The following is a 6,820-nucleotide window of genomic DNA, read 5'->3' on the forward strand; positions in this document are numbered from 1 at the left end:
CATGGGGAAATCCCGTCTCAATTGAAAATACAAAATTAGCCGGGTGTGGTAGCGCATGCCTATAATCCCAGCTGCTAGGAAGGCTGAGGCAGGAGAATCGCTTGAACCTGGGAAGCGGAGGTTGCGGTGAGCCGAGATCGCGCCATCGCACCCCAGTCTGAGCAACAAGAGCGAAACTCCGTCTCAGAAAAATAAAATCAAATAAATAAACACATAAATGAAAATAAACAAAGAAAATAAAATAAAGCAAACAAATAGGCCCCGCGCGGTGGCTCAAGCCTGTCATCGCCAGCACTTTGGGCGGCCAAGGCCGGTGGATCACGAGGCGGTCAGACCAGCAGGGCCAGTATGGCGAAACCCCATCTCTCCTCACAATACACAAAATTAGCCGGGCGCGGTGCTGTACTGTCTGTAATCCCAGCTACTCGGGAGGCCGAGCTGAGGCAGGGGAATCGCTTGAACCTGGGAGGCGGAGGTTGCGGTGAGCCGAGATCGCGCCACCGCACCCCAGCCTGGGCGACAGAGCGAGACTCCGTCTCAAAAAAAAGGAAAATAAAACTGACATGAAAGAAAATACTTAAAAAGTGAGTTTCCGGGAAAAAAGAAAAAAAAAAAAAAAAAGAGAACCCCCCCCCCCCCCACAGTGACGTACACAGACCCCTCTCGCCTTTCGAGGCACCAGACACGTTAGGAACGATGCGTACTTTCTTTTTTTAACGGAATTTTATTTTATGAGCGGGATTTGTTTTTCGAGACGGAGGTTCGGAGTCCCGCCCTCCCTCCGTCCCGGTCCCTGGTTGCCCAGACGACCTCAGGAGACAGACCCTGGCTGGGCCAGATGGTCCTTCTCCTTGGTCGGTGGTTTCCTTGTGTTTCTTCGTGTCTTTAACCCGCGTGGACCCTTCTGCTCGGGTTTTACAGATGGCGGCTCCCCTTTAGGCCTTGTCGTTGGTGGGGACTTTCCTGATTCTCCCCGGATGTAGTGAAAGCGGGTAGATTTGCCTCGCTTTGCCTCGCCTTGCCTTGCCTTGCCTTTTCTTTCTTTCTTTTTCTTCCTTCTCTCTTTCTTTCTTTCTTTCTTTTTTTTTTTTTTTTTTTTTTTTTTTTTTTTTTTTTTTTTTTTAGACAGAGTTTCACGCTTGTTGCCCGGGCCAGAGGGCCATGGCGCGATCTCGGCTCACCGCAACCTCCGCCTCCTAGGTTCAAGCGATTCTCCTGCCTCAGCCTCCCTAGTAGGTGGGATTAGAGGCGTGTGCCACCGTGCCCGGCTGATGTTGTATTTTTTGTAGAGACGGGGTTTCCCCACGTTGGTCAGGCTGGTCTCCATCTCCCAACCTCAGGTGATCCGCCTGCCTTGGCCTCCCAAAGTGCTGGGATGACAGGCGTGAGCCACCGTGCCCGGCCTCTCTCTCTCTCTCTCTCTCTGTCTGTCTGTCTGTCTCTCTTTCTTTCTTTCTTTGTTTCTTTCTTTCTTTCTTCCTTCTTTCCTTTCTTTCTTCCTTCTTTCTTTCTTCCTTCCTTCCTTTCTTCCTTCTTTCTTTCTTTCTCTTTCTTCTTTTGCTCTTTTTTTCTTTTCCTTTCTCTCTCTTTCTTTCTCGCTCTTTCTTTCTCTCTCTCTCTTTCTGTTTCTCTCTCTCTCTCTCTCTCTCTCTCTCTCTCTCTCTCTCTCTCTCTCTCTTTCTCTTCCGTCTCTTTGAGACAGAGTTTCACTCAAGTGTCCCAGGCTGGAGTGCGATGGCGCGATCTTGGCTCACCGCACCCTCCACCTCCCGGGTTCAAGCGATTCTCCTGCCTCGGCCTCCTGAGTAGCTGGGATGACAGGGATGCACCTCCACGCCCGGCCGATTTTCGTATCTTTAGTAGAGACGGGGTTTCACCACGTTGTCCGGGCTGGTCTCTGACTCCCGACCTCAGGTGATGCGCCCGCCTCGGCCTCTCGAAGTGCTGGGATGACAGGCGTGAGCCACCGCGCCCTGCCTGTGGACTCGGTTCGTCGTATGTTTTATTTGTTTCGTTTCTATGTACTCACTTTTATTTAGAAATGTAAGTGTTTTCATACGTTTGTATATAACTATAGATGTTTACGTGGACGTACGGATAAGTACATTTATACGCGACAGATGTATTTATTGTATAGAAGTACACTTATGCAAAGCACGTGTGTAGAGATACGCTTCTATAAATTTATGAAATATAAATATACGTTGCTACGTGAAGAAACGATGGTAGATGAATACGTCTATGCTTATGTGTGAAGAGTGTTGTATTTGTATTTATAGATAAACGGGCATATTTATCCGTTTTCTTTCTTTCTCTCCTTGATGTGATTCTTCCTTCCTTTCTCTCCTTGATGTGTTTCTTCCTTCCTTTCTTCCTCTCTTTCCTCCTTTACGTGTTTCTTCCTCTCTTCCTTTCCTTCTCTCTCTCTTTCTGTTCTTTTTTCCTTCGTGTCTTATTTCTCTTTCGTTCCGTCTTTCCTTCATTTTTCTTTCCTCTCTGTTTCTTTTCCCCTCTTTCCTTCGTTTCTTTCCTCCTTCTTTCTCTCCTTTTCGTGTTTCTTTCCTCTCCACCTGTCTTTGAAAAAATGGAACGTTTAAGAAGTTTTCTTTCCGTATCTCTGTTTTTTAGATGGTCTCTCTTTTCTCCACTTTCTTCCTCCCTCCCTCCCTCCCTCTCTCCCTCCCTCCCTCCCTCCCTGCTCCCTTCCCTCCCTCCTTCCCTTTCACCATCTGTCTCTTTTCTCCATTCTCTCCCTCCCTCCGTCTTTCTCTCCCTCTGTCTGTCTCTGTGTGGATTCTGGAAGAGCCTAGGCATTCTGCCTCTCCCTGTGTCCGCAGCGACCCGCGACCGAGTCCTTCCTTGTGGGTTCTTTCTTTCTCCCTCCCTCCCTCCCTCCCTCCCTCCCTCCCTCCCTCCCTCCCTCCGAGATGCATCTCCAAACACCCAGACGCCGTGGGTTGTCTTCTGACTCTGTCGCGGTCGATGCGGGGACACGTTTTGGGGAGGCGTTTCTGTGGGGTTGGGGGAGAGGGGCTGCGTTTTCGGCCTCGGGAAGGGCTTCTCGACTCACGGTTTCGCTTTGGCGGTCCACGGGCCGCCCTGCCAGCCGTCCGGATCGGTCTCGCTGACGTTCGCGACGGTCGTCGGGCTCCATCTGGCGGCCGCTGTTAGATCGTGCTCTTGGCTTCCGGAGCTGCGGTGGCAGCTGCCGAGGGAGGGGACCGTCCCCGCTGTGAGCCAGGCAGAGCTCCGGAAAGCCCGCGGTCGTCAGCCCGGCTGGCCCGGTGGCGCCAGGGCTGTGGCGCGTCGCTTGTGAGTCAGAGCTCTGGCGTGCAGGTTTATGTGGGGGAGAGGCTGTCGCTGCGCTTCTGGGCCCGAGCCGGGCCGTGGGGCCGCCCGGGCCGGTCGACCAGCGCGCCGCAGCTCCCGAGGCCCGAGCCGCGACCCGCGGGGACCCACCGCGCGTGGCGCGGGAGGCCGGGGACGCCCTTCCCGGCTCGGTCGCGGGCCCGCGCGCGTCCTGGCCGTCTGAGGCGGCGGCCGAATGTGTTTCCGGGTCCCCGTGGGGAGGCGGGGACCGTCCTGCCCCCGTCCCCCGGGTGCCGGGGAGCGGTCCCCGGGCCGGGCCGCGGTCCCTCCGCCGTGATCCTTTCTGGCGAGTCCCCGTGCGGAGTCGGAGAGCGCTCCCCGAGCCCTCGTGCGGCCCGGGAGGTCACACCTGGCCGGCCTTCGGTCCCTCGTGTGTCCCGATCGCACGGGGGGCCGGCCGAAACTGCTTCCGGGCCTCGCTCCGGAGACACGGGCCGGCCCGTGCGTGTGGCACGGGCGGCCGGGAGGGCCTCCCTGGCCCGGCGCCGCTCCCGCGTGTGTCCTGGGGTCGACCAGGGGGCCCCGGGTGCTCCGTGTCTGGCTGCGATGGTGGCGATTTTGGGGACAGATGTCCGTGTCGTGGGTGTCCTGGGCCGGCGGCGTGGTCGGCGATCGGGCCTCCTGCCCCCGGGGGAGATATATCTTTCGCTCCGAGTCGGCATTTTGGGCCACCGGGTTATTGCTGACACGCTCTCCTCTGGCGACCTGTGTCGCTGGAGAGGTTGGGCCTCCGGATGCGTGCGGGACTCTGGCCCACCGCTGACCCGGCTAGCCGGCCCTGCTCCCGCTCGAGCCGCCTGCTGCTGGGGCCCGCGGGCCTGCTGCTCTCTCGCGCGTCCGAGCGTCCCGACTCCCGGTGTCGGCCCGGGTCCGGGTCTCTGACCCACCCGGGGGCGGCGGGGAAGGCGGCGAGGGCTACCCTGCCCCCGTGCGCTCTCCGCCGCGGGCACCCGGGGCGGCCGTGACAACCCCACCCCCGTCGGCCCCGTGCCGCGCGTGTCAGGCGTCCTCGTCTCCGCTGGGTTGTCCGCCGCCCCTTCCCCGGAGCGGGGGATGGCCGGGGCCGATCGGCTCGCTCGCCGGCCGGCTGGCCGAACCCCCGCTCCCGGGGGCTCTTCCGTGATCGATGTGGTGACGTCACGCTCTCCCGGGCCGGATCCGAGCCGCGACGGGCGAGGGGCGGACATTCGTGGCGAATGGGACCGTTCTTCTCGCCCCGCCCGCGGGGGCCCCTTGCCTCTCCTCCGTCCGCCTGCCGGTGGTGCGTTGGGAAGGCGTGGGGTGCGGAACCCGGCCTGACCTGGCTGTCCCGTCCCCGCTCTCCGCTTCGCGGGGTGGGTCGGCGGGGTCCTCTGACGCGGCGGGCACCCCTCGCTCTCGCCTCCCGCGGTCGTCGACTTGCGGGCGGGCCCCCTCCGCGGCGGTGGGGGTGCCGTCCCGCCGGCCCGTCGTGCTGCCCTCTCGGGGGGTTTCGCGCGAGCGTTGGCTCCGCCCGGGCCTTTGCGGTGCTCCTGGAGCGCTCCGGGTTGTCCCTCAGGTGCCCGAGGCCGAGCGGTGGTGTGTCCCTCCCGCCCCCGGCGTCCCCTCCTCCGGTGTCCGCGCGTGGGTCCCGAGGGGAGCCCGTCGGCGTGGGGTTCGAGGCGGTCGAGTGAGATGAGATGCGCGCCCCTCCCGCGCGGGGAAGGGCGCCGCCTGGTCCGGCGAGCGCACGTCCCGTGCTCCCCTCTGGCGGGTGCGCGAGGGCCGTGTGAGCGATCGCGGCGGGCTCGGGCCGGTGACGCGTGCGCCGGCCGGCCGCCGAGGGGCTGCCGTTCTGCCTCCGACCGGTCGCGTGCGTGGCTTTGCCTCGGAAGCGACGCAGGAGGCGGGTGGACGGGGGGGGCCTTGTGAGCCTGCCGGGCCCCCGCCCTGACCGCGAACGCTCGAGGTCGCCGCAGGCGCGCTTCTCCTCGTACCGCAGGCCCCCTCCCTTCCCCGGGCGTCCCCGAGCGCCTCTGCGGGCCCGACGAGGGGCGACCGGCGGGTGGGGAGTGTGACCCACCCTCGGTGAGAAAGCCTTCTCTAGCGATCTGAGAGAGGTGTGCCTTGGGGTGCCGGATCTCCCGGCCTGCCGCCTCTGTCTCCTTCTGCCTTTATGGTAGCGCTGTCGTAGCGACTCGCGCGCAGAGGACCCTCCTCCTCTTCCCCCTCGACGGGTTGAGGGTGGGGAGAGCGAGGGTTCCGCCGGCCACCGCGGTGGTGGCCGAGCGCGGCTCGTCGCCTGCTGTGTGGCCCGCGCCTCCCCCTTCCGAGTCGGGGGAGGATCCCGCCGGGCCGGGCCCGGCGTCCCAGCGGGTTGGGACGCGGCCGCCGCGAGCGGTGGGTGTGCGTGGCCTTCCGTCCGGCGCGTGACCCCCACCTCGGCCGCGAGTCGGCTCTCCGCCCGCTCCCGTGCCGAGTCGCGAGCGGTGCCGACGACCGCGTGCGCGTGGGCGCGGGGTTGGGCCGCCTGGCCCCGGGAAAGCGTCCCACGCTGGGGACGCGCCGGTCTCCCGGAGCGGGACCGGGTCGGAGGCTGGACGAGAATGACGAGCGATGCGGCCCTGGCGTCGGGTTGGTGGCTGTGGTCGCTTCGGGGCCCCCGGTGGCGGGACCCGGGGCTCGTGAGGCGGGTCTCGGTGGGTGCCGAGGGCCGTCCGGCGTCCCAGGCGGGGCGCCGCGGGACCGCCCTCGTGTCGGTGGCGGTGGGATCCCGCGGCCGTGTTTTCCTGGTGGCCCGGCCGTGCCCGAGGTTTCTCCCGCCGAGCCGCCGCTCTGCGGGCTCCCGGGTGCCCTCACCCTCGCGTTCCCCGGCCCTTGGCTCCCTGTGCCCCCCTTCCCCGCCCGCCGCCCGCCGATCCTCTCCCCTCCCCGAGCGGCTCGCCGGCTCGACGTCGGTGGTGGCCTCGTCTGGGACCGAATCCGGCACCGCCTCGGGGGGCGCCGCCGCCAGCCGCTGGTCGGCCCGGTGTCTCCGTCCCCCGGCGTGCGCCTTCGGGACCGGGTCGGCGGCCCCCCCGGCGTTGGGCCCCGGTGGGCTCCCGGAGAGGGGTTTTCTTAGGGGTCGGCCTGTGGCGCGTGCGGGAGAGAGAGGGTTCCGGGGGGCTGGCCGCGACTGCGGCGGCGGTGTGGGGGAGCCGCGCGGATCGCCGAAGGTCGAGTCGGCCGCTCCGGGTGCCGCGCGGGGGCCGCCTTCGCGCTCGGAGGCTGCGGGCGGTGAGACCCCCCGCGTGTGTCCCGGCCGCGGTCGGCTGCGCCCGAGGGGTCCCGCGGCGTCCCCTTCCCCGCCGGCCGCCTTTCTCGAGCCTTCTCCTTCGCCTCGGCCTCGCCCGGGGTCTCGTAGTCTTCTCCCGGCCCGGTCTTCCGAATCGGTTCGGCGCGCCCCCGGGTGCGCCTCGCTTCCCAGGCCTGCCGCGGCCCTTCCCCGAGGCGT

Source organism: Pongo abelii, chromosome 22 (genome assembly GCF_028885655.2).
Source record: "Pongo abelii isolate AG06213 chromosome 22, NHGRI_mPonAbe1-v2.0_pri, whole genome shotgun sequence".
NCBI lineage: Eukaryota > Metazoa > Chordata > Mammalia > Primates > Hominidae > Pongo > Pongo abelii.